The sequence below is a fragment of the Trachurus trachurus genome, assembly GCF_905171665.1.
Source record: "Trachurus trachurus genome assembly, contig: scaffold_205_arrow_ctg1, whole genome shotgun sequence".
Classification (NCBI taxonomy): Eukaryota; Metazoa; Chordata; class Actinopteri; order Carangiformes; family Carangidae; genus Trachurus; species Trachurus trachurus.
The window spans coordinates 18,623-46,323 of NW_028155185.1; the positions used below are offsets into that span (position 1 = coordinate 18,623).

Below are 27,701 nucleotides of genomic sequence, written 5' to 3' on the forward strand. Positions count from 1 at the left end.
TCTTCACCAGTGACACATATACTGAAATTTACACATCTCGGCAGTTTCTCAATTTTTTCCCCTTTACTATAACACCAAAAGTATTCAAATAGACCTTGTGGTTGCAGAGATATACTCATTTTATATGCAATTTTTGAGAAAAGGCCTAAAAAATAGGCTTGGTTTTTAACACGTCAAATCTCTTCTCTCTCTCTCATTTTGATTATAAACATGAGAACAAGGCAGACACCCTTTAACCTGCTAACAGGGAAAGCTCATCCAGGAGGAACAGTCTCTAGCATTAAGTATGCATATAGATGGGTGAGGCGTGCATTGTGATCCTTGATACGCCTTTGTGATTAACGTCAGCAGCACGAGTATTAACCAGGCCTTTGCTGGCCATATGTGTGAAGGTTGTAGAGAGGGGTAGCAGTGAGGGGAGAGTGACATCACCGGTCATCATCATCATCATCGCAGGTCATCCTCAGCCTCTTGTTCGGAACCTTGGACCTGGAAAAGAAAAATAAGAAAAAAAGATATTCACTTTACTGTCATAGACTAGAGAAACCGGAAAATATTCATATTTAAGAAGCCAGAACCAGAGAATTTGGACTTTTTATTCTTCTAAAAAATAGTCGATTAATCGTTGCAGCCCTAGTAGAAAATGTTCATGATGTTCAAAATGTTCAGTCAGGTAACAGACTGGAAGCAACTGATGTTTAAATCAGTTGCTTCCAGTCTGTCTGTGTTTTAACTCTGGTGACATCCGCTGTGGTTGTTGTTCGAGCCCACTTCATGATATGTTTGTCGATGTCAACGTCTGTGGCTTGCTTTGCCACATGTGAGCTACGCATTCACACACATTCATACAAAAGTCTAGATTTGTGTTAGTTCATAAATGTTGGACTTGATCACACTTGGGCAAAATACTCTGAATATTTAAATGCCTGCCAAATAGACCCCTTGGTTTACATTTTGGGTCCCAGATCACCTGAGCTTGATTAAGGGATAGTTCAACATTTTGGCAAATTGGCCCATTGCCATAATCCCTATAGTCATAGCAGTAGGTTTGTTACCTTTATTTGTCAGTATAAGCTGTTTTTAGAACGGCGGAGCAGCAGGCTGCTCAGAGCTACGCCACGGAGGCTAAAGGAATTTCTTGGTTTCCATCATCAAATACAAAATCCCAAAACTCCAAAACGCTTTCGTGGACAAGTTGTGACCTGCACAATCGCCACGCTATGAGATAAATGAAATGTTACGAAACTGAGCCGTTTTCTAGGTAAATACAGAGACTGCTTGCTGAAAAACTGTCCCTGAACGCAATGCGCATCAGCGGTTTTGCATGAATTTACCTCTAAAACAACTCCTGTCTCGTAACATATGTCATAGCGTGGCGTGTGCAGGTCACAACTTGTCCATGACAGCCTTGTGGAGTTGTTGGGTTGTGTATTTGATGAGTTTGATGAGGGAAACCAAGAAATTCCTTTAGCCTCCATAGCACAGCCCTGAGCAGCTCACGGCTCTGCTTCACCGTTCTAAAAATAGCTTACACCGACAATTAAAGGTAACGAACCTACTGCTATGACTATAGCGATTATGGCAATGGGCCAGTTTGCCAAAATGTTGAACTATCCCTTTAATGTTTATGTTCAATTTTGTGTACCGTTTCTTCTTACAAGGTGATTTTTTGAGTGGACCTCAGTTTTTAACTCACCCACCACTTCTTTGATGGTGTCCTTTACACACGGTGGTGGCTTGTTGTTGGACACTGTTGTTGCTGAATGGGGGCATCCTGCTGCTCAGCCGTTCACTGTAGGCGCCCACCTGCTGTAGAGGCCGTCGATGTTGTTTCACTGGGGCTAGACCAGGGGCTGAACCACCGCCGATTTGTAGCCCGAGGAGGGAGGCAACCAGCTTCTCAGCCGTGTGTTGTAGGCGCCAACCCGCTTGAGAGGCCGTCGCCGCAGTTCCCGCCGGAGCTGCCAGTCCACTCTGGAGTCTATAAGATTATAATAAGATAACCTTGTTTGAATTGTGAAATGGGTTTGACTAAAAAGTTTGGCTTTGTCTATACCAGTGGTTCCCAAAGTGTGGTACGCGTACCCCTAGGGGTACGTGAGCACATTGCAGGGGTACGTAGAAACATTAATTAATTTATCACCAAGATGATAAGTAGATATTCCGAGTCACTTCAGAAGCCCATTACTGAAATGGTACGTGCGCCACAACTAGTTCCCCCCAGAAGACAACAACCTGTAGCACAGCTTTGTATAGTTGTCAAAAGTATCGATGCAAAACGGCGCATCTGGATACATGACTGATTTCTAAAAGTATCGATATTAACAGCGCGCCCCCACAGCGCCCGACGCGCGCACTCGACAGGCAGAGCAGAGCAGAGCAGGCAGCGTCCAGAGCGTTTGGACCTGAGTGAGTAACAGAGTTACACAGAACTAGACGCACGTAGGGTGAATTTAAAACGGCGATATTAACGGCAACACTCCTCTGTTGTCTCCTCTCTTTTTCTCCGCTGTCTGCATGCACGTATGTGTGTTGTGAGGGAGGGGGGAGGGGGGAGGGAGCCCCGCCCGACAGAGGAGAGGAGATGCATTGTAATCATAGACTGTAATGAATGTAATGAAACAATAGCAACACGCTGGAATTGCACAACTCTTAGTTAGCTTTTCATTTAAAAAAAACATCTGTTATAAGTCCTTTTGATTATTATAAAAATAAAATAATGGAACAATAATAAGCTGGGAGGCACTGCTGCTGTATTGAATGTGATGTCATATTCTATATTTTCCTGGGTATTGGCATTGAGTTTGAAATTTTAGTATTGTGACAATCCTACAACTCTGTGAAGACACATTTGACCACAGTCAAACGCCACAACAGCCAGAAACAACTAAAATGCAGGAGAATATGTGTAAAATGTCTTTGTACAAATTGAAGAGAGAAATTGAAATGATTTTCGTTTCTTAATCAGTTGTGTTACGTTATACGTGTTGATGATTCTCCAAAAGTGGTCATGAGGGAGGGGGTACTCGTGGTATGGCAAAACGGCTCAGGGGGTACGCAAGACAAAAAAGTTTGGGAACCACTGGTCTATACTATATTGACTTGGTTAAATAGAATTGCATTACTAAAGAAAGACTAAAATACAATTTTCATTTACTAAAACTAGACAAAAATAGTCATGGATTATGTGTTTTGATAAACACAACGGCTCTGTGCCAGTAATTTGTCCTCCCGTATTTTAGCCGGGTTGCTACCAGAGCTAAATTAAAAAAAAAAAAACCTCTCGTCATGATGGAGCTGAGTTTCCGCTACTACAGCAGCTGACAGTGCATTTCATTAAACTTCAACCTCCAAGCTGTCTGTCCTCAGACTGTCCTGACCTGTCGCTGGGGGAGAACATGGGGCTGCCTGTGTGATTTGTCAGAGTATTATTGATGTTTAGACCCACTAGGAGATGGCCGATGTTGAGCTGCGTGCACTGAAGACTTACAGGGAGATGGTCAACGTTGAGCTGCATGCGCTGAAGACTCACAGGGAGATGGCCGACGTTGGGCTGCGTGCGATGAAGAATCAAAAGTTAACTGGGGGGGGGGGGACACAGACATGCCCTGAAGAGCAACCCCCGCCCCCCCCCTGTAACTGGGCATGCACAGAACTAACTGGGTTTGCCAACAGGATAGGGTGCAATAATCAAATAATAGTAATAAAATTTCATTTTATTATTAAGCAGCATGAAAATAGAGTGTGCCAGGGCTGACGTCAAAACCTGGAACTTTAGCATCACGCTGGTTCCCCTTGGGATTTTTGCATTGCATTTTGGATCATGTCAGAAAATAAGATCTGCAATAAGCCGGTGCATATTCTCATTTGCCCAGGTCATAGTATTTCAAAGGAGGTTAATTCGAAAGCAACTGGACTTAGACAACTTAGACAAATAACTAAGTCCAGTTGCTTTCGAATTAACCTCCTTTGAAAAAAAAAAAAAAAAAAAAAAAGATCGGCAATTAAACACAAGTTTATGATACTTAGATGTTTTGTTCAGTAATATAATTTTCACACAAACACCTTTTATACCGTGTTTGAAGCTAAAATAAGGGCAGAAGTAAAAAAGCGAGTAGGGTGAAGCTGCAGTACCGGAGTATCCGTAGCTCTAGGACCGACCGCAGGTCTAGGACCGCAGCTCTAGGACCGCAGCTCTAGGACCCGTTCGATTTACATCACTGCGCTTCCTACCAAGTGGAGACTGCCGTTACCTGCTGATAATTTTTAATCTCGTCTGAAGTTACTGCCGTCAGATTTATCGACTACAAATGACCTCAAACGTGCTCCTAACTACTTTCTGGACATTGGACTTCCTTCTACACTCTACTGGTCTTTTTACTAAAATTAAAGCTTGAATAATGTAGAATATTTATTAAAAGCTATATTTTTTCAAAAATAATATTATATTATCATATACATGTTAGGATGGGTATATTTGTGTAGTCTTATCTGTCATAAACACGTTTACTGTCGCGGACTTCCACCGAGCTCCTTTTTTTTTTTTTCCACAGAGACAAGCAGTGACAGGGGAGGCTCTGAGCGCAGGTTTGGTTTTCAGCAGCGGTGTGGAAGGCAGAGAGCCTCCACTGTCCCTGTAACAAGCTACAAGTCATTTATTATGCTGTTAAATGACGGTAAATATGAAACATAAGGTAAATATCCATAGTTCTCCTCCTCTGCTGGAAATCGACTGCTGAAATTCTTTTTCTGTTGTTTAATCAGCTCCTTTATTCATTGCCTAAACCTAATATGGCACACTTCTCACTTAAACTGATCTGGCCTGTCTACACTCTACCTGGGGTCTCATTTATAAAACTGTGCGTGGGATTGTTACTAAAAGTGTACGTACGCCCAAAAGCCAGGTTTTGCGTGCGCCAGTAAATATTCAGACTTATAAAACCCTGCGTACGCACACTTGCAAGCAAACTTCCCTTTATAAATCACAGAGTTCCTACAATTGTGCGCAGCTGAATCCGCTTCACGTTCCGCCCTGTTCACGCCCTGTTTTAACCGTAGATGGTCAATGCAAACCACCACATGAATGCGATCTGCATGTCAATGAGCCTGACGTGCTGTTGTTCTGTCGCTGTTGTGAATTAGCTGCAGGTGTGAAAGTGGCGACGTGACGTGTTGCTGCAGCTGTTAACGGCGTCAGCGGCTCAGAGCGCACGCGGTGTTGTTTTGTTGCGCTGCCTCTCACATGCTGGACCCGGTTCGGCACATAGTTACAACAATGACAACAGTTTTAATCTGAAAGAGTTATTAACCATTCATCATGGTCTCCCTCTCCCTCCTTTCTCCTCCAGCGGTGCCATGGTGCAGAATTACGCACGGGGATCACCGCTGTATTCATACATTTACAGTAATTAGACTGATCGATAAAACTTTGAATAATTAGCGGAATCAGTTACATTCTGAGGAATGATCAAACATGACACTTCTCTTGATAACAAGAAAACAGAATGTAACAATTATGGGAACGATTACTGGATTTTTTTTCTCCAGGGTTTGAGATTGAATTGACTCTCGATCATATGTTTACAGTATCATAGGAACATATAGTTATTTACACCATGTATTTATCCCATGCAGCCGCGGCGTCCTCTCCTCCTCCTGCGCTCTGGGAGTGGACAATATGACGGAGAGACGGTGGTGATTAAATATAGAGAAGGAATTTTGATTTTGAATTTTAAGTTAGATTCTAAGAAGATGTTTCTGAAACACCAGTCTGATGCAAAATAAGGGCGCTGTTGAATTAAATCACCGTGGCAACATGGATCTAACGCATACGGGTTGAAATTAAATGTGTGACGGCCGATAATAAAAACATAATCGTTCTTCTCAATCATCATTTCCTGAGTCTGACTTCAGTTCACCACCACACCGTCTGTGTCGCCAATTCCCCTTTTCCTCCAAACCATGCGTACGCATGGGTCAGAGTTTGCTTAGAGCTGCGCAGATTCTCCCGTCAAGTTTGTTTTTTATAGATCACAACCTTGGCGTAAAAAGTCACGTACGCCACTTTCAGCCCCGTTTTGTGCGTACGCAACGGTTATAAATGAGACCCCTGATCTTTTTACTAAACTTAACCAACTCCTTTCTTCGTAGCCGATCCACTCAAACTCAAAATGTGAACTTGTAATATAAAATTCAAAGCGGAATAATATAACGGTCAAAGCGGTGACCGTTTCCATAGTAACGCAGCAACTTCCGAACGTTGGGGGTGTCGGGGCGCTGTGACGTAAATAAATTTTATATAAATATATATATAAAAATCGCCTGTTTGGTTTTTAGTCATTTTCTCCAAAACCACCGGCCCGATTTCAACCAAACTTCTGCGTTGGACTCCCCTCGGACCCCCCGATGATATATCCGAGTTTGGAGAAATATGAAGAAATTTTTATCTTTGGTAAAAAAAAAAAAAAAAACATAAGCCGCCCGCCTGTCGTCTTTTTAAAATCGCCTGTTTGGTTTTTGGTCATTTTCTCCATAACAACCGGCCCGATTTCAACCAAACTTCTGCATTGGACTCCCCTCGGACCCCCCGATGATATATCCGAGTGTAGCACCTATGTCACACAAATTTAACACTGAAGCTAATGTGTAACAGTAAAATACAACAATAGGCTAGTGATCAGAAGGCTAAGGTACGACCAAAGGAGGGAGCTGACAGACTGAGTTTGCTGGTTCATGATACCATGTATTTTTTCATAGCAAAATAGTGCAATGAAAAACCCCACAACAATAAAAGTGCTATTATATACAGTGAACCGACAAATCTGCCAAAGGCAGACAGTTAATGAATTACGGTAAGTTAACTTTCTTTCAATCATTTGCATATGCACATTCAGGTAATCAAGATTCAGAATCAGATTCATAACAGATATCAAAGTCAGAGTCAGCAATAAGAAAAAAAACCAAATGCTTGGTACATTATGAACACAAAAAGAGGATCCCAGCTGCCCCCCCACAGTTCATGTAAACCCACGTCTGGGTTGGGGAATTGAGTCCAGGGGAAATGAATGGGAAAGTGTGTAGGGGAGGATGTGTGCGCGTGTGGTGGGCAGGGGCTGAGCGAGTGGGTGAGAGTCTTTTACTGGGCTACAAAGAGCCCCCTACCAGCCTGGCAGGAGGGATGCGACTCATTCGACAATCTGTCAGTCCGTGGCTCCTTTAGCTCGCCATATATAAGACCCTGGTCAAGAGAACAGGACCAAGTTCCTTATAACATTCACCATGGTTTATCAATACATTAATCCACATAATTCAACCAAGTACTAATTGCACTATAGTTAATATTCTCAAAGTCATGATTTAGCAAATAGAAATATAAATAGAAAAATAAATAGCATCTGTATCAATCAACATCATAACCAGCAGTTACAACATTTAGCAACATGATTCATTATTATTACTAACAGACATGATACATCATCAATACTCTTTAAACCCAACGCCAAGGTGTCCCAACTGATCATGTGCAGCTTTCAGAACCTCACCACGAAATTTCTCAGGAACCACAACCTGAAAAACTGGTTTTTCAACAAAGCTTACACCATGTGGTGACCATTTCCTCACCAGGAGACCCTCCAGCAGCAGATAGCCACCAGCAGCGCTCCTCTCAGCCTCCTTGGAGAGAACAGCATCAAACATCTGGCTTAAAGAAGAATCAGCTTTCTGCTCTGCTTCTAGGACACTGCGAGAAACAGACAACAGATCAGGGACATTTACAACATCAATCTCATTCACTTCTCCTTGCTCAGGCTCCTGCTGTGCACGACTCATGGCCCGTGTCACAGCACAAGCTGTAACCACTTCAGGGAAACACTGAGCATTCTCATCCAAGTTACCAGGTACAATAATGGGTGCAGATGACACAATCGGGGGTGGTGGACTGTCAGCCCACACTCGGCCGCCAGCGAGACTATTTCCCAGGATGACATCCACTCCTCTGATGGGCAGCTCAGGGCGAACTCCCATGGCCACCTCTCCCTGCACCAAACCACAGTCAATACAGAGAGAATGCAATGGAACAGGTTCAATCTTTAATCCCATACCCTGCATCGGTACAAAATCCCCAGTGTCAGAGTCCCTAGAAAAAGGCAACACAGAGCTCAAAATGTATGAGTCATGTGCAGCTGTGTCTCTCAAGATTTTTACCGGCACACTGGTACCTCCCACCAGCGACACACGGCCTTCAGACATGAATGCTGAAAAGTCAGGTCCTCTCCCACACTTGAGCTGCTGAGAAGACACAGAGACAGGAACCACAGACACAGCACAAACACCTGAACTTGACTGGCCCCCGCCATTTCCCCGGCGAGCATTAGCTTCTGGGCATTCAGATTTCCAATGTCCCCTTCCTTTACAAAAGTTACAAACTTTTGAAATATCAGAATGAAACCGTCCTCTTGTAGTGTACTCAGACTTACCATGGCGTGGAGGCCGTTTCTCTTCCCACTGGCTGGGGCCTCCAGACTCAGGAGCTCTGAAGTCGCCCCTGTGCGTCAACACGTACTCGTCAGCCAATACAGCGGCCTCGGCGGCCGTCTTCACTTTGTGCTCGCTGATGTACACTGCAATATGGCCGGGAACAGAATCTTTAAATTTTTCCAAGACCATCATATCACATAAAGCGCCAAAAGTGTCCACCTCTGAAGCCACGCACCACCGACCAAAAAACGTGACCAGATCCCTGGCAAATTCAACATGGCTCTGCTTGCCCGACTTCTCCCAGGATCTAAATTTCTGGCGGTAAGCTTCAGGAACCAATTCATAAATCTTCAACACTGCAGCTTTAACAGACAGGTAGACCCTACTTTCCGCCACTGACAGCGCTGAATAGGCTTCCTGTGCCTTACCTGTTAACACACATTGCAGCAAAAGAGTACGTTCAGAGTCAGACCAGCCCCTGTTCTCAGCTACACGCTCGAATAAAGAGAAAAAAAGATCAGGGTCCCGTTCACTGAACTGAGGGACCAGACGCAGGCTACCACCAACATCAAATGACAAACTGGAACCACCAACGAGGTCACGGGCACCTCTAGCATGCAACCTCAGCCTCTGTTCGTCTAGCTCCAGCCTTTTCAGTTCAGTCTCACGCTTCAGTTTCTCCATCTGCAGACACAGCAACAGCAACAAACGTCAAAGTCACATCATCACGGTCAGACACAACACTGCTCCCCACAGGACCAGCAGCCGGTGCTTTGAAACACCCCTCGTCAAACAAATTAGCTTTGAGAATGTTCTTCATATTTTCCCTCATTCTCTTATCACCAACATCCAAGTCCAAATGTTCCGCAACACGGATCAATTGTTCACGTGACAAGTCCTCCAACACCTCCTCTGAATGCTCCTTCAAAAACACTTCCGCACTCGCCATTTCTCATCCACACTCACTTTCACTGCGCCCGCTGCTTAAAGCAGAAGTAAGCGATCCGGTCGTTTTCGCTAATGCTGCGTTCCAGGCAGGCTTTTGAAATCGTAAATTACAGCTTCAAGTCACAACTTACGACTTTGTAGCGTTCCAGGCAACCCACTCGTGTTTCTCCGACCTGTTTTACCTGTGAAAGTGCACTATAACGGCCACTCGTAACTTCTGACCCGTGAACTCGTACCAGATCAAACTGGTACAACTTCACAGGTCGGAAAAACAGGAGTTACGAGTTGCCTTGAACGCACCATAACAGTCCTCGTCCCTACGTCACCACATTCACGGCGTCCCTTGGCTGCACACACAGCCCTGCATGCCGTTCTCTCTCCTCATTGGATAAAAACTGTAGGATACGAGAAATGTTTTCTCCTTGGCTCAGAGCAGAGCGGCCGCGGCTGGCCGTCAGGTCCACTGCCACAAAGAAAAAGAGAAAAACCGACCAACAGGCCCACAATTACCTTGTCGCAACCAGCAGCGGCTTCACAGACAGAATCACTTCCCCTCATCAACGCGACTCCCGCGATCAGCTGAGCGTTCACTCAACAAACACTGTAACCAGCAACAGCTGTGTGCTGACGTCACACTTTTTTTTTTTTAACCTTTATTTAACCAGGCAAGCAAATTAAGAACAAAATTCTTATTTTCAAGTGCAGCCTGAGGGGGAAGGGAGAGGGGAGTGCTAAAAGTGAAACAAGGTTAATAAATTACACAGAAAAAAACACTACAACCGCTACGGACTTCATTCACAAAACCCATGAAAATCTGCACACACCTGCGCTCCAAAAAAAATACCTGGGTCAACGAAGATGGACGAGCCCCCACATGTTACGGTCCGGCTCTGAGACGGTAACAAAGGATGGGAGAGGAGACGAGGTTCCAACGCAAGTGATATATTTATTTTAACATAAGCAATAATAAGGAAAAAGATCAGTATCAGTGTAGGCGTGTGTGGGTGCATATGTGCGTGTGGGTGCGGAACAAAAGAGAAAACAAGAGAGCCAGCCGCGCCGTGGCGTCCTCTGGGACGGCGTGGAGAGGAGTGTGCCAGTGATTCCAGCGTCGGGTCGGGTCAAATACGCTCCACCGGGCCCAGGTGTAGCGCATTCATCCTGATGGCAGTCCCATCTCCGCTGAACCTGGACACAAAGCAGACCAACCAGCAGCCCGCCAAAGACCAGCCCCCAACCTAGGGGGCGGGGTCGTCACACCATGTATTTTTTCGTAGCAAAATAGTGCAATGAAAAACCCCACAACAATAAAAGTGCTATTATATACAGTGAACCGACAAATCTGCTAAAGGCAGACAGTTAATGAATTACGGTAAGTTAAAGCAGATATCAGTGGAATGTTTTTGTTAATATAAGTCCTAAATAGTCCTATTTTCCGTCAGCAATCACTTACATGAAGTATTTCAGCCTAAACACGAGTCTCTCCGTCACTCTGCTCTGCTGTAACCCGAGGAGAAAATTTTCCTTGTGGGATACAAGTGTTATCCAATGAGGAGAGAGAACGGCATGAAGGGCTGTGTGTGCAGCCAAGGGATGCGCGTGAATGTGGTGACGTAGCACGAGGACCAATTGATGCCTGACAAGGGCGGGGGCTGCTAACTCATGGTGCGTTCAAAGAAACTCGTACTTTGTGTTTTTCCTTCCTGTGAAGTCATACCAGTTCGATCTGGTACGAGTTCACGGGTCGGAAGTTACGAGTGGCCGTTATAGGGAACTTTCACAGACAACAGGATGGTAAAAACACGAGCTACGGGTTACCTGGAACGCTACCAAGTCGTAGTTGTGACTTGAAGCTGTAACTTACGGTTTCAAAAGCCTGCCTTGAACGCAGCATTAGCCGAAACGGCCGTGAAGCTGATATCTGCTTTAACTTTCTTTCAATCATTTGCATATGCACATTCAGGTAATCAAGATTCAGAATCAGATTCATAACAGATATCAAAGTCAGAGTCAGCAATGAGAAAAAAAAATTTACTGGGCTACAAAGAGCCCCCTACCAGCCTGGCAGGAGGGATGCGACTCATTCGACAATCTGTCAGTCCGTGGCTCCTTTAGCTCGCCATCTATAAGACCCTGGTCAAGAGAACAGGACCAAGTTCCTTATAACATTCACCATGGTTTATCAATACATTAATCCACATAATTCAACCAAGTACTAATTGCACTATAGTTAATATTCTCAAAGTCATGATAATACTAACAGACATGATACATCATCAATTAAGCAATGCTGCGTGCTGATATACAGTACAACAGCACGACCTCGAGTGTGACATTGCTTTTATACAACAGTGCTACGAGCGCATTTTAGAGCAGTAATAAACTACAAAAGATTATGATTTGTTTGTTTATTCAATCATTTCTTTGGCTCCGCCAACAGAAATAGTTCCGCAACTGGAAGGGAGACAAGGCTGTTGCCAAGCAACACATAAACAGTTCATACTAGCTTGCTACGAGCTACAAGCTTCTCCACCGAGCTGCTTCCAGTGCTGGTTCTGGTTCTGAGCCCGTGTCTGATCAGCACCGCAGCAACAGGACCAGCGTGAAGACATACAGAGACGTTATCGATACCGTATTACATTTGTTTATCTGCTATGTAATCAATATAAACACAGTTGAAGCTAAGTAGCTGAGCTACGTGGCTAACAACAGCTAACGCTAATATCAAAACACATCGCCGTCAAAACGTAGTTGCCCCGCGGCGATTTTTTCCCCAGCCGGGTTTAGTAGAGATTTATCGCCAATTAGACGGACCAGGTCAGGTCCAGGTTTTAATGTTCAGGTCCGTTTATAACTGTAGCAGCAGCAGCAGCAGCAGCAGCAGCAGCAGCAGCAGCAGAGAGATGGGGTAACTCCTGTATGGGGAGCCTGGCTCTGACTGTCCAGCTGAACAGCGGAGTGATAATGACTGTAAAAAAGTCCCAGTGCTGTTATACCATAGACATAGTTATACTGTATATCAGCACTCATAGAACGTCGCTTGTCCAATCAAATTGCTCGGTTGGGACCGGTCGGAACTAACTGTTGTATAATACTCTTTAAACCCATTACAGCAATACACTTTACATTCATTCTCAAAAGAACCCTTGGCTTCTCATTACAAAGACCCAGGCCTGTTTGCTAAACAGCGCTAGCCACCTTCATTAAAGTGAATGGCGGCCGCGGCTAATGCTAATGCTAGCAGCTACAAACAATTTGACTCACCGGTCGTCCGCTGCGTACTACACATACGTTCGGCCGTCACGGTCTCGGCACGGCAGTTGCGACACGGTAAGGGGCTCCTACAAGTCGACACATATTATTTAAGCGTTGTTCATGATTAAAAATAAACAGGCGAAAAATAGTTTGAACCAACCTGTAGCTCGTCTGCAGCGGCTCAATACTAAACCTCGGTTGGTTGCGCCGACCCACGTGACCCAGTGACGTCACCGCTAACTTCAACGGTGATTGGCCCAGGAGAACCAGGTGACCATCCCGCGAGATTTGGACGTAATACCGCGAGAGTTTTTTATTTATTTATTTAACCTTTATTTAACCAGGCGAAATCAATTAAGAACATGTTCTTATTTACAATGATGGCCTGACAAGAGGCATAAGCTTCTTGATGCAGTGATACCCCGTGAGTGAGGGATTTACACCCCAGTTACACGAGTTTGGAGAAATTTTTTTTTTTGTAATCAACTTTTTTATTGATTTTAAACATTAATAACACAGGAACAAAACACATACATTGAATACACACAACACCACTACCCATCCCTCCCCCCAGAAAACACAGAACCCCCATCATTCCCCCCTTCTTCCCCTCCTCCCCTTCCCCACTGAACATACCGAACACTCCCACAACCCTTCCCCCTTCCTCGCCTCCTCCCCCTCCCCATGGGACACACAGTCATACATTTTTACAAAATCAGAATCAAAATAATCAAATAGGACAGTGTGATGTACAGGATTACAAACATACAGTGTAACACAGATGAACCTCAAAGGTCATGACAATAATGTTTTAACATCCTCTGCAGCTTTTTTCCACATCTGCAACGTTTGTGGTTTGGAATTATTAATACGAGCTGATGACCACTCCAGGTAGATCACCTCGAGGAGAGCTTGTAGCCAGTGTTTTATGGATAATTGATGTGGCGAAAGCCACCTTAAAACTATAATTTTTTTTGCTGCAGTCATGCTAGCCAACCAGAGTTTACGCTCTACCTCAGCAATCTTGAACCTGGAGTCATCATTTAAGAGAAGAAGTGCCGGTTCTAGTGGAAGTTTCCTCCCTATCAGATCAGACACTTTATCCACAACTTTAACCCAGAACCTTTGTACATCTGGACACTCCCACAGGATGTGCATCAATGTGCCCATAACGCCCTGATTACAGAATGTACAGTCAGGATTGGGAGCTAAGCCCATTAGATGTCTTTTACGTGGTGTCAAGTAAGTCCTGTGACAAATTTTGTAATGGATTAATTGGTGATTTGGGTTTTTAGATGACCGAAAGACATTTTCCCACACAGTATCCCAATCAATGGTCCCTGTTCCTAGATGTATATCCGCCTCCCAAGATCTACGTTCGGGGGATTCTGCAGGAATGTATGATAGGAGATTATTATAAATATAAGAGACTGTTTTCTTATGGGGAACTTTCTCCATCAGTGATATTAAAGGGTGAATCCCCAAATCAACCCCCCAAGGAACCTTGAGCGACTTAAGCGCTGACCTTATTCTAAAATAGAGGAACTGTGAGTTTCTTGAGATACCGAAATGGGACATTAGATCGGGAAAATCCAGAATTGCATTTTGGCCCGAGATATCCCCCAATGTCCAAATGCCACGTTGAGCCCATAATTGTGAGGTGAATGGTTCGCTACCCGTCAATAAATTGGCGTTACGCCAAATAGGGGAGTGTTTATGCCATTTTGATTTAAAACCCATATATTTCTCCACATTCGCCATAGTTTGTATTACATATGATATAATCGGGCCAAATTGAGAGTAACATTTATTGTGTTTGAGTCCAGAGAAAGCAACATCCCGCAGTCTTAGAGGATGAACCAGCTCCTGTTCTAGTGTCTTCCAGGGGGAAGTTACCTCTGCATCAAACCAGTGTTTCAAGGAGCGCAGCACGAACGCCCAATGATACAACTTGAAGTTAGGGCATGCCCATCCACCCTGGGGTTTATCTCGTTGTAATGTAGCCCATTTAACGCGAGGTTTTTTCCCATTCCAAATGAACTTTTTAAACTTTGAGTCAAGTTTCTTCCAAAACCCCGCTGGGGTTGGTAAAGGGAGCATAGAACTTATAAAGTTTATGCGTGGGAGCACATTCATTTTAATTGTAGCTATACGGGCAGGCATTGATGAAGGGAGCGCTGCCCATCTCTCAAGGTCATCCTCAATTTTTTTTAAAATGGAAGAGTAATTATTTTTCGCTATTGCCTGGATACAGGGACTAATTTCTATACCTAAATATGTTGCTTTCTGCGCCACCGGTATGCAGGATTGAATTTTTAATTTCTTCAAATCTGTGTTCAACAATAGTAGGGTCGATTTAGAGTAGTTAATCTTATAACCAGAAAGTGTACCGAAGTGTTCTATAATTTTCAGCACACTTGGGAGAGACTGTTGTAAGTTGGAAAGGTAAACAAGTGTGTCGTCCGCATACATTGAAATGGAGTGTGATGTGGAGCCAATTTGAATTGGAGCAACTAATCTGCTTTGTCGTATGTATTGGGCTAATGGTTCAAGTGACAAATTAAAAATGGCAGGAGATGCTGGGCAGCCCTGTCTAGAACCGCGACCTATACTAAAAAGATCAGAAAGCTGCCCAGCTGTGACAACCCTTGCAGAAGGATTAGAATATAAAACTTGTATCATTTTAATAAAATTTGGACCAAATTTAAATTTTTCTAAGACTTTCCACAGATATCCCCATTCCAAGCGATCAAACGCTTTTTCCGCATCAAGAAATAGAAGCCCACCTGGCAAGCCTGTCTTTTTGGCATCAGCGATGACATGTAAAAGTCGGCGGACATTATCTGATGCTAACCGTCCTTTAAGAAAACCGGTCTGATCCGGATTGATTAACTTCCCTGTGACTTTGTCCAGACGCATAGCAATAACTTTGGAGTAAATTTTGATATCTGCGTTAATTAGCGATATAGGGCGGTAACTTGCACAGTTCTGGGGATCCTTGCCGGGTTTATGAAGCACTGAGATAAGTGCTGTGTTAAGATCTTTGTGGAAATAGCCCTTTCTTATAGCAGAGTTAATAGTGTCTAACCAAATCGGACCTATAATATTCCATAGTTCTAAATATAGCTCAGCAGGGATCCCATCTATTCCTGGGGAGCGCCCTCTATTGGTTAATTTAACTGCTGTGTGTAGTTCATCCAAAGTTATTGGGGCATCCAGTTCCTTAGATTCATTGTCAGATAGTGTTGATAAGTTCAACTTGTCAAAAAATGAATCAAATAGTTCAGTTGAAAGTCTGTCCTCTGAGGAGTATAGATTCTCGAAAAATGACTTAAACGTATCGTTAATGTCGGCTGTTTTGGTGACCCGTCCCTTCACCGGGCAGTTAATAGATGGGATGTTGAATTGGTTTTCTTGTCGTTTCAATGTTAGAGCAAGTAGACGACTTGGTTTACTGCTATCAGTATAATATCTATGTTTGGTGATGTGCATCATAAATTCAACCCGCTGCCTAAGTATATCGTCCAGCTCTGCTCTCACTGACTTAAGCTTTGTTTCCACTTCATCCCTATAGTTGTCCTTAAGTTCTCTCTCTAAATTACTGCAAGCCTGTTCTAATTGGGAAATCTTTTGCAATCTGCCCTTTTTAAGATAAGATGAGAAACCAATTGCATTGTGGCGCAGAAAGCCCTTAATTGCTGACCATACAATTGCGTTATCCGAGACTGAATCCTTATTAATATTAATAAATTCTACCAATTTGGTTTTAACTTGTGAGAGATATTTTTCATTTTTAAGAAGGATAGTATTGAACCTCCACCTTGAAGGGGTACCTTGTAGGAAAACCAGATTAAATGAGGTTATTATTGCATTATGATCAGAGATAATACGAGGTAGGAATACAACATCATCTACAGCTGGGATCAGGTTTGGTGCGGCTAGGATATAGTCTATTCTTGAGAACATTTTATGATATGGAGAAAAGTATGTGTAATCCCTAGCCGTGGGATTCTGCATCCTCCAGATATCCACCAAATTAATGTCCTTTGCAAAATTCTTTAAAGCGTTGGAGGATAAGGCTTGTGAATGCGTAATGGATGGATTAGATCTATCTAGATTACAATCAAAAAATGTGTTCATGTCTGATCCTACAATAAGTGAGTAATTAGAGAGACACAGTAACTCTTTAGTTAACCAAGGAAAATAAGATGGGTCAAAGGTTGTGGGCGCATAAATACTTGCAAAGGCTATTTTTTTCCCCTGGATGGAAACCGCACAATAAGCCAATCTCCCTGAATTATTAGAACTAATTTTATCAATTGCCAGATTTAGTTTACGCTTCATGAGAATCATAACCCCTTTGGTCTTAGATCCATCCCCCGAGGACGCTACTACTCTGTAGTGTTTGTTCTGCATACGACGGACATCAGACGGTTCTAGATGAGTCATAGATAGGAGAGCCACATCAACATTTTTCCTTTTCAATAATTCTAGAACTTTTGAGCGCTTAAATGGTGAATTTAATCCCCTAACATTGAGGGATAGTATAGTGTAGTTAGCCATCCAGGTGACTCCTGATCAAAATGAAATGTAATCCTGATGTGCGATAGTATAACCTCTCTGTGTGTGTCCCCCACCCACCCTCCCTTCTGTGATATACACATAACTTCCTTGTAACCCTCATTGAGCTAACTACCTTACCTAGTAGAGCTCCCAAGTTTAAATTCTTAACATAAAACGCCGAAATCAATATCAATATACACTGAATGAAAAGGAAAGGGACAAAAATAAAATAGTGAAATAATCACAGAATATAACGGCATTGGAAATAGGATTTTAAGGTTTTTTTTTTTTTTTTTTTTTTTAATATATCCTATATCTCAAATAGATTTTGTCCCCGTCACCTCCCATCTCAGTTATTTAGTCAAAGGGTTAGCAGTAATGACTGCTGACCAGAGGACAACCACTGACTGTCTGAAGTTCTTATGAATTGTGGTCATCATAAAGAGGAAAGAAAATATAGCAATTCAACAAAAATATCCAATGAGCCACAGGGTAAAATATACCAAAATGAAAAACTGAGTGGCCAATAACATATTAAACCAGAGTAATACTGTGTACTGAGTGCCTTTCCAAAATGAGGAATAAAGTAACACACAAATAAAGTAAAAACACATTGGCAGAAAGTCTCCCACACTAAATGAGTTTCTTTTAAATCAGTTCTTGAATAAGGCACTTCATTGTATTGTCCATGTGAATAAGAATCTGGCAATAACAAATAAAAACATAATTAAATAAAGTATAATAAACTAAGAGCTGCCAATGTTGTACAAAACCTAAATGATCCTGTGCATTTACAGTGCCATACTGTAGAGAGGTCAGATCAAAGAGTAAGGCTCTTACGGTGTTCAGTTGCCATGGTAATCGTTCATTATGGTAACGAGAAGAGGCTGCTGATGACAGATAAACGAGTGAAAGTCTATCCAAGATCGACTCCCTGTGGATGAAAAATCAGTCCATACCTTCAACGGTCAGAGCTAGATCGGGCTCCAACATTTGGGCCGAGGTGTTGGTGAAAAAATGCCTCCGCAGCCCGAGCGGTGCTGAACGAGTGACGGGACCCATTGAAGTACACCACGAGCGTTGCAGGGTATCGCAGGCTGAACTTGATATCCTTCTCGTACAGCTGTGCTTTCACCTTCTTATAGGCGCTGCGCTTGGCTACCAGCCGGGCACTAAAGTCCGGAAAAATGAGGATTTTCTTACCCCCGTAGGAGAGTTGACGTTTCTTTATCGCCAGCTGGAGCACTCGTTCCCTCTCCTGGTAGCGATGAAAGCATAGGATGAACGGCCGGGGATGTGCGTCGGGACTCGGCTTGGCCATCAGGGCTCTGTGACATCTCTCCAACTCCGGCGGTTTTGTAAAGCTTTCGTCGTTCAGCACTTTGACCAGAAGCTCGGACATAAATTTCAGGGGACACTGTCCCCGCTCGCTGTCCTCGGCGACACCGAGGACTCTCAGGTTCATGCGCCTCTGCCTGTTTTCATATCCGTCCAATGTATCTTTCAGTCCTTCATTTTCCTTAGCGAGGTCCTGCACGGTGGATTGCAGTTCCTCTATGGATGTTTCCAGCGTGGTGATCCGGTCACTGTGGTCTGAAAGTGCGCCCTCCGCCTCGGTAAAACGAGCCTCAAACGATTCGACCTGGTGTTTTACGGCTTCCAGTGCTGTCTGGATCGGCAAGAGCGCTGTTGTTATTGCTTCCGTGATGTTGCTCCGAGCTTTCTCGAGCTCAGTAACCAACGTGGCTAATGTTAGCTGCTGCTGCTGCTCCGCCGCCGCCGCCGCCGCATCGGTACTTCTCGTAGTCGGCCTCTCTTTTTTGTTTCCTTCCGACATCTCGAATGTAAATCTAACCTGATAAGGTTGTTGGCGTAAAGCTATGGACACTTTTTAGGCGTAATTATTAAGCTAAAACAAACTTTACTCGGGAGCTCCCCTCCACGCGTCCGCTCAGCACGCCATCAACCCGGAAGTCGAGTTTGGAGAAATTTGAAGAAATTTTAATTTTTGGTCAAAAAAAAAATCGCCTGTTTGGTTTTTGGTCATTTTCTCCAAAACCACCGGCCCGATTTGAACCAAACCTTCTGCATTGGACTCCCCTCGGACCCCCAGATGATATATCCGAGTTTGGAGAAATTTGAATAAATTTGAATTTTTGGTAAAAAAAAAAAAAACATAAGCCGCACGCCAGTCGTCTTTTTAAATTCGCCTGTTTGGTTTTTTGGTCATTTTCTCCAAAACCACCGGCCCGATTTCAACCAAACTTCTGCGTTGGACTCCCCTCGGACCCCCCGATGATATATCCGAGTTTGGAGAAATTTGAAGAAATAATTATATGGCTCATCATGTAGAAATTACATCCATAAAATTCGCCTGTTTGGTTTTTGGTCATTTTCTCCAAAACCACCGGCCCGATTTCAACCAAACTTCTGCGTTGGACTCCGCTCGGACCCCCCGATGATATATCCGAGTTTGGAGAAATTTGAAGAAATTTTTTTTTTTGGTAAAAAAAAACAAAAAAAAACATGAAATTGGCCTGTTTGGTTTTTGGTCATTTTCTCCAAAACCACCGCCCCGATTTCAACCAAACTTATGCGTTGGACTCCCCTCGGAACCCCCGATGATATATCCGAGTTTGGAGAAATTTGAAGAAATTTTTTTTTTTTGGTCAAAAGAAAAAAAAACGTAACACTCCCCCCTGTCGTCTTTTTTAAAATGGCCTGTTTGGTTTTTGGTCATTTTCTCTAAAACCACCGCCCCGATTTCAACCAAACTTCTGCGTTGGACTCCCCTCGGACCCCCCGATGATATATCCGAGTTTGGAGAAATTTGAAGAAAATTTTTTTTTTGGTCAAAAAAAACAAAAAAAACATGAAATTCGCCTGTTTGGTTTTTGGTAATTTTCTCCAAAGCCACCGCCCCGATTTCAACCAAACTTCTGCGTTGGACTCCCCTCGGACCCCCCGATGATATATCCGAGTTTGGAGAAATTTGAAGAAATTTTTTTTTTTTGGTCAAAAAAAAAAAAACGTAACACTCCCCCCTGTCGTCTTTTTTAAAATGGCCTGTTTGGTTTTTGGTCATTTTCTCCAAAACCACCGCCCCGATTTCAACCAAACTTCTGCGTTGGACTCCCCTCGGACCCCCCGATGATATATCCGAGTTTGGAGAAATTTGAAGAATTTTTTTTTTTTTGGTCAAAAAAAAAACAACGTAACACTCCCCCCTGTCGTCTTTTTTAAAATGGCCTGTTTGGTTTTTGGTCATTTTCTCCAAAACCACCGCCCCGATTTCAACCAAACTTCTGCGTTGGACTCCCCTCGGACCCCCCGATGATATATCCGAGTTTGGAGAAATTTGAAGAAATTTTTTTTTTTTGGTCAAAAAAAAAAAAACGTAACACTCCCCCCTGTCGTCTTTTTTAAAATGGCCTGTTTGGTTTTTGGTCATTTTCTCTAAAACCACCGCCCCAATTTCAACCAAACTTCTGCGTTGGACTCCCCTCGGACCCCCCGATGATATATCCGAGTTTGGAGAAATTTGAAGAAAAATTTTTTTTTGGTCAAAAAAAACAAAAAAAACATGAAATTCGCCTGTTTGGTTTTTGGTCATTTTCTCCAAAACCACCGCCCCGATTTCAACCAAACTTCTGCGTTGGACTCCCCTCGGACCCCCCGATGATATATCCGAGTTTGGAGAAATTTGAAGAAATTTTTTTTTTTGGTCAAAAAAAACAAAAAAAACATGAAATTCGCCTGTTTGGTTTTTGGTCATTTTCTCCAAAACCACCGCCCCGATTTCAACCAAACTTCTGCGTTGGACTCCCCTCGGACCCCCCGATGATATATCCGAGTTTGGAGAAATTTGAAGAAAATTTTTTTTTTGGTCAAAAAAAACAAAAAAAACATGAAATTCGCCTGTTTGGTTTTTGGTAATTTTCTCCAAAGCCACCGCCCCGATTTCAACCAAACTTCTGCGTTGGACTCCCCTCGGACCCCCCGATGATATATCCGAGTTTGGAGAAATTTGAAGAAATTTTTTTTTTTTGGTCAAAAAAAAACAAACGTGACACTCCCCCCTGTCGTCTTTTTTAAAATGGCCTGTTTGGTTTTTGGTCATTTTCTCCAAAACCACCGCCCCGATTTCAACCAAACTTCTGCGTTGGACTCCCCTCGGACCCCCCGATGATATATCCGAGTTTGGAGAAATTTGAAGAAATTTTTTTTTTTGGTCAAAAAAAAAAAAACGTAACACTCCCCCCTGTCGTCTTTTTTAAAATGGCCTGTTTGGTTTTTGGTCATTTTCTCTAAAACCACCGCCCCGATTTCAACCAAACTTCTGCGTTGGACTCCCCTCGGACCCCCCGATGATATATCCGAGTTTGGAGAAATTTGAAGAAAATTTTTTTTTTTGGTCAAAAAAAAAAAAACGTAACACTCCCCCCTGTCGTCTTTTTTAAAATGGCCTGTTTGGTTTTTGGTCATTTTCTCTAAAACCACCGCCCCAATTTCAACCAAACTTCTGCGTTGGACTCCCCTCGGACCCCCCGATGATATATCCGAGTTTGGAGAAATTTGAAGAAAAATTTTTTTTTGGTCAAAAAAAACAAAAAAAACATGAAATTCGCCTGTTTGGTTTTTGGTCATTTTCTCCAAAACCACCGCCCCGATTTCAACCAAACTTCTGCGTTGGACTCCCCTCGGACCCCCCGATGATATATCCGAGTTTGGAGAAATTTGAAGAAATTTTTTTTTTTTGGTCAAAAAAAAAAAAACGTAACACTCCCCCCTGTCGTCTTTTTTAAAATGGCCTGTTTGGTTTTTGGTCATTTTCTCCAAAACCACCGCCCCGATTTCAACCAAACTTCTGCGTTGGACTCCCCTCGGACCCCCCGATGATATATCCGAGTTTGGAGAAATTTGAAGAATTTTTTTTTTTTTGGTCAAAAAAAAAACAACGTAACACTCCCCCCTGTCGTCTTTTTTAAAATGGCCTGTTTGGTTTTTGGTCATTTTCTCCAAAACCACCGCCCCGATTTCAACCAAACTTCTGCGTTGGACTCCCCTCGGACCCCCCGATGATATATCCGAGTTTGGAGAAATTTGAAGAAATTTTTTTTTTTTGGTCAAAAAAAAAAAAACGTAACACTCCCCCCTGTCGTCTTTTTTAAAATGGCCTGTTTGGTTTTTGGTCATTTTCTCTAAAACCACCGCCCCAATTTCAACCAAACTTCTGCGTTGGACTCCCCTCGGACCCCCCGATGATATATCCGAGTTTGGAGAAATTTGAAGAAAAATTTTTTTTTGGTCAAAAAAAACAAAAAAAACATGAAATTCGCCTGTTTGGTTTTTGGTCATTTTCTCCAAAACCACCGCCCCGATTTCAACCAAACTTCTGCGTTGGACTCCCCTCGGACCCCCCGATGATATATCCGAGTTTGGAGAAATTTGAAGAAATTTTTTTTTTTGGTCAAAAAAAACAAAAAAAACATGAAATTCGCCTGTTTGGTTTTTGGTAATTTTCTCCAAAGCCACCGCCCCGATTTCAACCAAACTTCTGCGTTGGACTCCCCTCGGACCCCCCGATGATATATCCGAGTTTGGAGAAATTTGAAGAAATTTTTTTTTTTTGGTCAAAAAAAAACAAACGTGACACTCCCCCCTGTCGTCTTTTTTAAAATGGCCTGTTTGGTTTTTGGTCATTTTCTCCAAAACCACCGCCCCGATTTCAACCAAACTTCTGCGTTGGACTCCCCTCGGACCCCCCGATGATATATCCGAGTTTGGAGAAATTTGAAGAAATTTTTTTTTTTGGTAAAAAAAAAAAAAACGTAACACTCCCCCCTGTCGTCTTTTTTAAAATGGCCTGTTTGGTTTTTGGTCATTTTCTCTAAAACCACCGCCCCGATTTCAACCAAACTTCTGCGTTGGACTCCCCTCGGACCCCCCGATGATATATCCGAGTTTGGAGAAATTTGAAGAAAATTTTTTTTTTTGGTCAAAAAAAAAAGAACGTAACACTCCCCCCTGTCGTCTTTTTTAAAATGGCCTGTTTGGTTTTTGGTCATTTTCTCTAAAACCACCGCACCAATTTCAACCAAACTTCTGCGTTGGACTCCCCTCGGACCCCCCGATGATATATCCGAGTTTGGAGAAATTTGAAGAAAAATTTTTTTTTGGTCAAAAAAAACAAAAAAAACATGAAATTCGCCTGTTTGGTTTTTGGTCATTTTCTCCAAAACCACCGCCCCGATTTCAACCAAACTTCTGCGTTGGACTCCCCTCGGACCCCCCGATGATATATCCGAGTTTGGAGAAATTTGAAGAATTTTTTTTTTTTGGTCAAAAAAAACAAAAAAAACATGAAATTCGCCTGTTTGGTTTTTGGTCATTTTCTCCAAAACCACCGCCCCGATTTCAACCAAACTTCTGCGTTGGACTCCCCTCGGACCCCCCGATGATATATCCGAGTTTGGAGAAATTTGAAGAAAAATTTTTTTTTGGTCAAAAAAAACAAAAAAAACATGAAATTCGCCTGTTTGGTTTTTGGTAATTTTCTCCAAAGCCACCGCCCCGATTTCAACCAAACTTCTGCGTTGGACTCCCCTCGGACCCCCCGATGATATATCCGAGTTTGGAGAAATTTGAAGAAATTTTTTTTTTTTGGTCAAAAAAAAAAAAACGTAACACTCCCCCCTGTCGTCTTTTTTAAAATGGCCTGTTTGGTTTTTGGTCATTTTCTCTAAAACCACCGCCCCAATTTCAACCAAACTTCTGCGTTGGACTCCCCTCGGACCCCCCGATGATATATCCGAGTTTGGAGAAATTTGAAGAAAAATTTTTTTTTGGTCAAAAAAAACAAAAAAAACATGAAATTCGCCTGTTTGGTTTTTGGTCATTTTCTCCAAAACCACCGCCCCGATTTCAACCAAACTTCTGCGTTGGACTCCCCTCGGACCCCCCGATGATATATCCGAGTTTGGAGAAATTTGAAGAAATTTTTTTTTTTGGTCAAAAAAAACAAAAAAAACATGAAATTCGCCTGTTTGGTTTTTGGTCATTTTCTCCAAAGCCACCGCCCCGATTTCAACCAAACTTCTGCGTTGGACTCCCCTCGGACCCCCCGATGATATATCCGAGTTTGGAGAAATTTGAAGAAATTTTTTTTTTTTGGTCAAAAAAAAACAAACGTAACACTCCCCCCTGTCGTCTTTTTTAAAATGGCCTGTTTGGTTTTTGGTCATTTTCTCCAAAACCACCGCCCCGATTTCAACCAAACTTCTGCGTTGGACTCCCCTCGGACCCCCCGATGATATATCCGAGTTTGGAGAAATTTGAAGAAATTTTTTTTTTTGGTCAAAAAAAAAAAAACGTAACACTCCCCCCTGTCGTCTTTTTTAAAATGGCCTGTTTGGTTTTTGGTCATTTTCTCTAAAACCACCGCCCCGATTTCAACCAAACTTCTGCGTTGGACTCCCCTCGGACCCCCCGATGATATATCCGAGTTTGGAGAAATTTGAAGAAAATTTTTTTTTTTGGTCAAAAAAAAAAGAACGTAACACTCCCCCCTGTCGTCTTTTTTAAAATGGCCTGTTTGGTTTTTGGTCATTTTCTCTAAAACCACCGCCCCAATTTCAACCAAACTTCTGCGTTGGACTCCCCTCGGACCCCCCGATGATATATCCGAGTTTGGAGAAATTTGAAGAAAAATTTTTTTTTGGTCAAAAAAAACAAAAAAAACATGAAATTCGCCTGTTTGGTTTTTGGTCATTTTCTCCAAAACCACCGCCCCGATTTCAACCAAACTTCTGCGTTGGACTCCCCTCGGACCCCCCGATGATATATCCGAGTTTGGAGAAATTTGAAGAAATTTTTTTTTTTGGTCAAAAAAAACAAAAAAAACATGAAATTCGCCTGTTTGGTTTTTGGTCATTTTCTCCAAAACCACCGCCCCGATTTCAACCAAACTTCTGCGTTGGACTCCCCTCGGACCCCCCGATGATATATCCGAGTTTGGAGAAATTTGAAGAAAATTTTTTTTTTGGTCAAAAAAAACAAAAAAAACATGAAATTCGCCTGTTTGGTTTTTGGTCATTTTCTCCAAAGCCACCGCCCCGATTTCAACCAAACTTCTGCGTTGGACTCCCCTCGGACCCCCCGATGATATATCCGAGTTTGGAGAAATTTGAAGAAATTTTTTTTTTTTGGTCAAAAAAAAACAAACGTAACACTCCCCCCTGTCGTCTTTTTTAAAATGGCCTGTTTGGTTTTTGGTCATTTTCTCCAAAACCACCGCCCCGATTTCAACCAAACTTCTGCGTTGGACTCCCCTCGGACCCCCCGATGATATATCCGAGTTTGGAGAAATTTGAAGAAATTTTTTTTTTTGGTCAAAAAAAAAAAAACGTAACACTCCCCCCTGTCGTCTTTTTTAAAATGGCCTGTTTGGTTTTTGGTCATTTTCTCTAAAACCACCGCCCCGATTTCAACCAAACTTCTGCGTTGGACTCCCCTCGGACCCCCCGATGATATATCCGAGTTTGGAGAAATTTGAAGAAAATTTTTTTTTTTGGTCAAAAAAAAAAGAACGTAACACTCCCCCCTGTCGTCTTTTTTAAAATGGCCTGTTTGGTTTTTGGTCATTTTCTCTAAAACCACCGCACCAATTTCAACCAAACTTCTGCGTTGGACTCCCCTCGGACCCCCCGATGATATATCCGAGTTTGGAGAAATTTGAAGAAAAATTTTTTTTTGGTCAAAAAAAACATGAAATTCGCCTGTTTGGTTTTTGGTCATTTTCTCCAAAACCACCGCCCCGATTTCAACCAAACTTCTGCGTTGGACTCCCCTCGGACCCCCCGATGATATATCCGAGTTTGGAGAAATTTGAAGAATTTTTTTTTTTTGGTCAAAAAAAACAAAAAAAACATGAAATTCGCCTGTTTGGTTTTTGGTCATTTTCTCCAAAACCACCGCCCCGATTTCAACCAAACTTCTGCGTTGGACTCCCCTCGGACCCCCCGATGATATATCCGAGTTTGGAGAAATTTGAAGAAAAATTTTTTTTTGGTCAAAAAAAACAAAAAAAACATGAAATTCGCCTGTTTGGTTTTTGGTAATTTTCTCCAAAGCCACCGCCCCGATTTCAACCAAACTTCTGCGTTGGACTCCCCTCGGACCCCCCGATGATATATCCGAGTTTGGAGAAATTTGAAGAAATTTTTTTTTTGGTCAAAAAAAAACAAAAAAAACATGAAATTCGCCTGTTTGGTTTTTGGTCATTTTCTCCAAAACCACCGCCCCGATTTCAACCAAACTTCTGCGTTGGACTCCCCTCGGACCCCCCGATGATATATCCGAGTTTGGAGAAATTTGAAGAAAAATTTTTTTTTTGGTCAAAAAAAACAAAAAAAACATGAAATTCGCCTGTTTGGTTTTTGGTCATTTTCTCCAAAGCCACCGCCCCGATTTCAACCAAACTTCTGCGTTGGACTCCCCTCGGACCCCCCGATGATATATCCGAGTTTGGAGAAATTTGAAGAATTTTTTTTTTTTTGGTCAAAAAAAAAAAAACGTAACACTCCCCCCTGTCGTCTTTTTTAAAATGGCCTGTTTGGTTTTTGGTCATTTTCTCCAAAACCACCGCCCCGATTTCAACCAAACTTCTGCGTTGGACTCCCCTCGGACCCCCCGATGATATATCCGAGTTTGGAGAAATTTGAAGAAATTTTTTTTTTTTGGTCAAAAAAAAAAAAACGTAACACTCCCCCCTGTCGTCTTTTTTAAAATGGCCTGTTTGGTTTTTGGTCATTTTCTCCAAAACCACCGCCCCGATTTCAACCAAACTTCTGCGTTGGACTCCCCTCGGACCCCCCGATGATATATCCGAGTTTGGAGAAATTTGAAGAAATTTTTTTTTTGGTAAAAAAAAAACAAAAAAAACATGAAATTCGCCTGTTTGGTTTTTGGTCATTTTCTCCAAAACCACCGCCCCGATTTCAACCAAACTTCTGCGTTGGACTCCCCTCGGACCCCCCGATGATATATCCGAGTTTGGAGAAATTTGAAGAATTTTTTTTTTTTGGTCAAAAAAAACAAAAAAAACATGAAATTCGCCTGTTTGGTTTTTGGTCATTTTCTCCAAAACCACCGCCCCGATTTCAACCAAACTTCTGCGTTGGACTCCCCTCGGACCCCCCGATGATATATCCGAGTTTGGAGAAATTTGAAGAAAAATTTTTTTTTGGTCAAAAAAAACAAAAAAAACATGAAATTCGCCTGTTTGGTTTTTGGTAATTTTCTCCAAAGCCACCGCCCCGATTTCAACCAAACTTCTGCGTTGGACTCCCCTCGGACCCCCCGATGATATATCCGAGTTTGGAGAAATTTGAAGAAATTTTTTTTTTGGTCAAAAAAAAACAAAAAAAACATGAAATTCGCCTGTTTGGTTTTTGGTCATT

The 27,701-nt window shown here is 42.6% G+C and overlaps 1 long non-coding RNA gene across 2 annotated transcripts; it reads right to left on the minus strand.

Annotated features, from left to right (window-relative positions):
- Positions 1-273: 273 nt before the first annotated feature.
- On the minus strand, positions 274-3,573 carry LOC311008007. 2 transcript variants are annotated; one of them, XR_014596468.1, is made up of 3 exons: positions 3,449-3,573; positions 1,697-1,981; positions 274-482 (listed from the first exon to the last, which is right to left on the minus strand). It is a non-coding gene; the product is annotated as an uncharacterized lncRNA (long non-coding RNA). The 2 variants fall into 2 exon arrangements; XR_014596469.1 differs by having other exon boundaries at positions 3,491-3,569.
- Between the last annotated feature and the right edge of the window lie 24,128 nt (positions 3,574-27,701).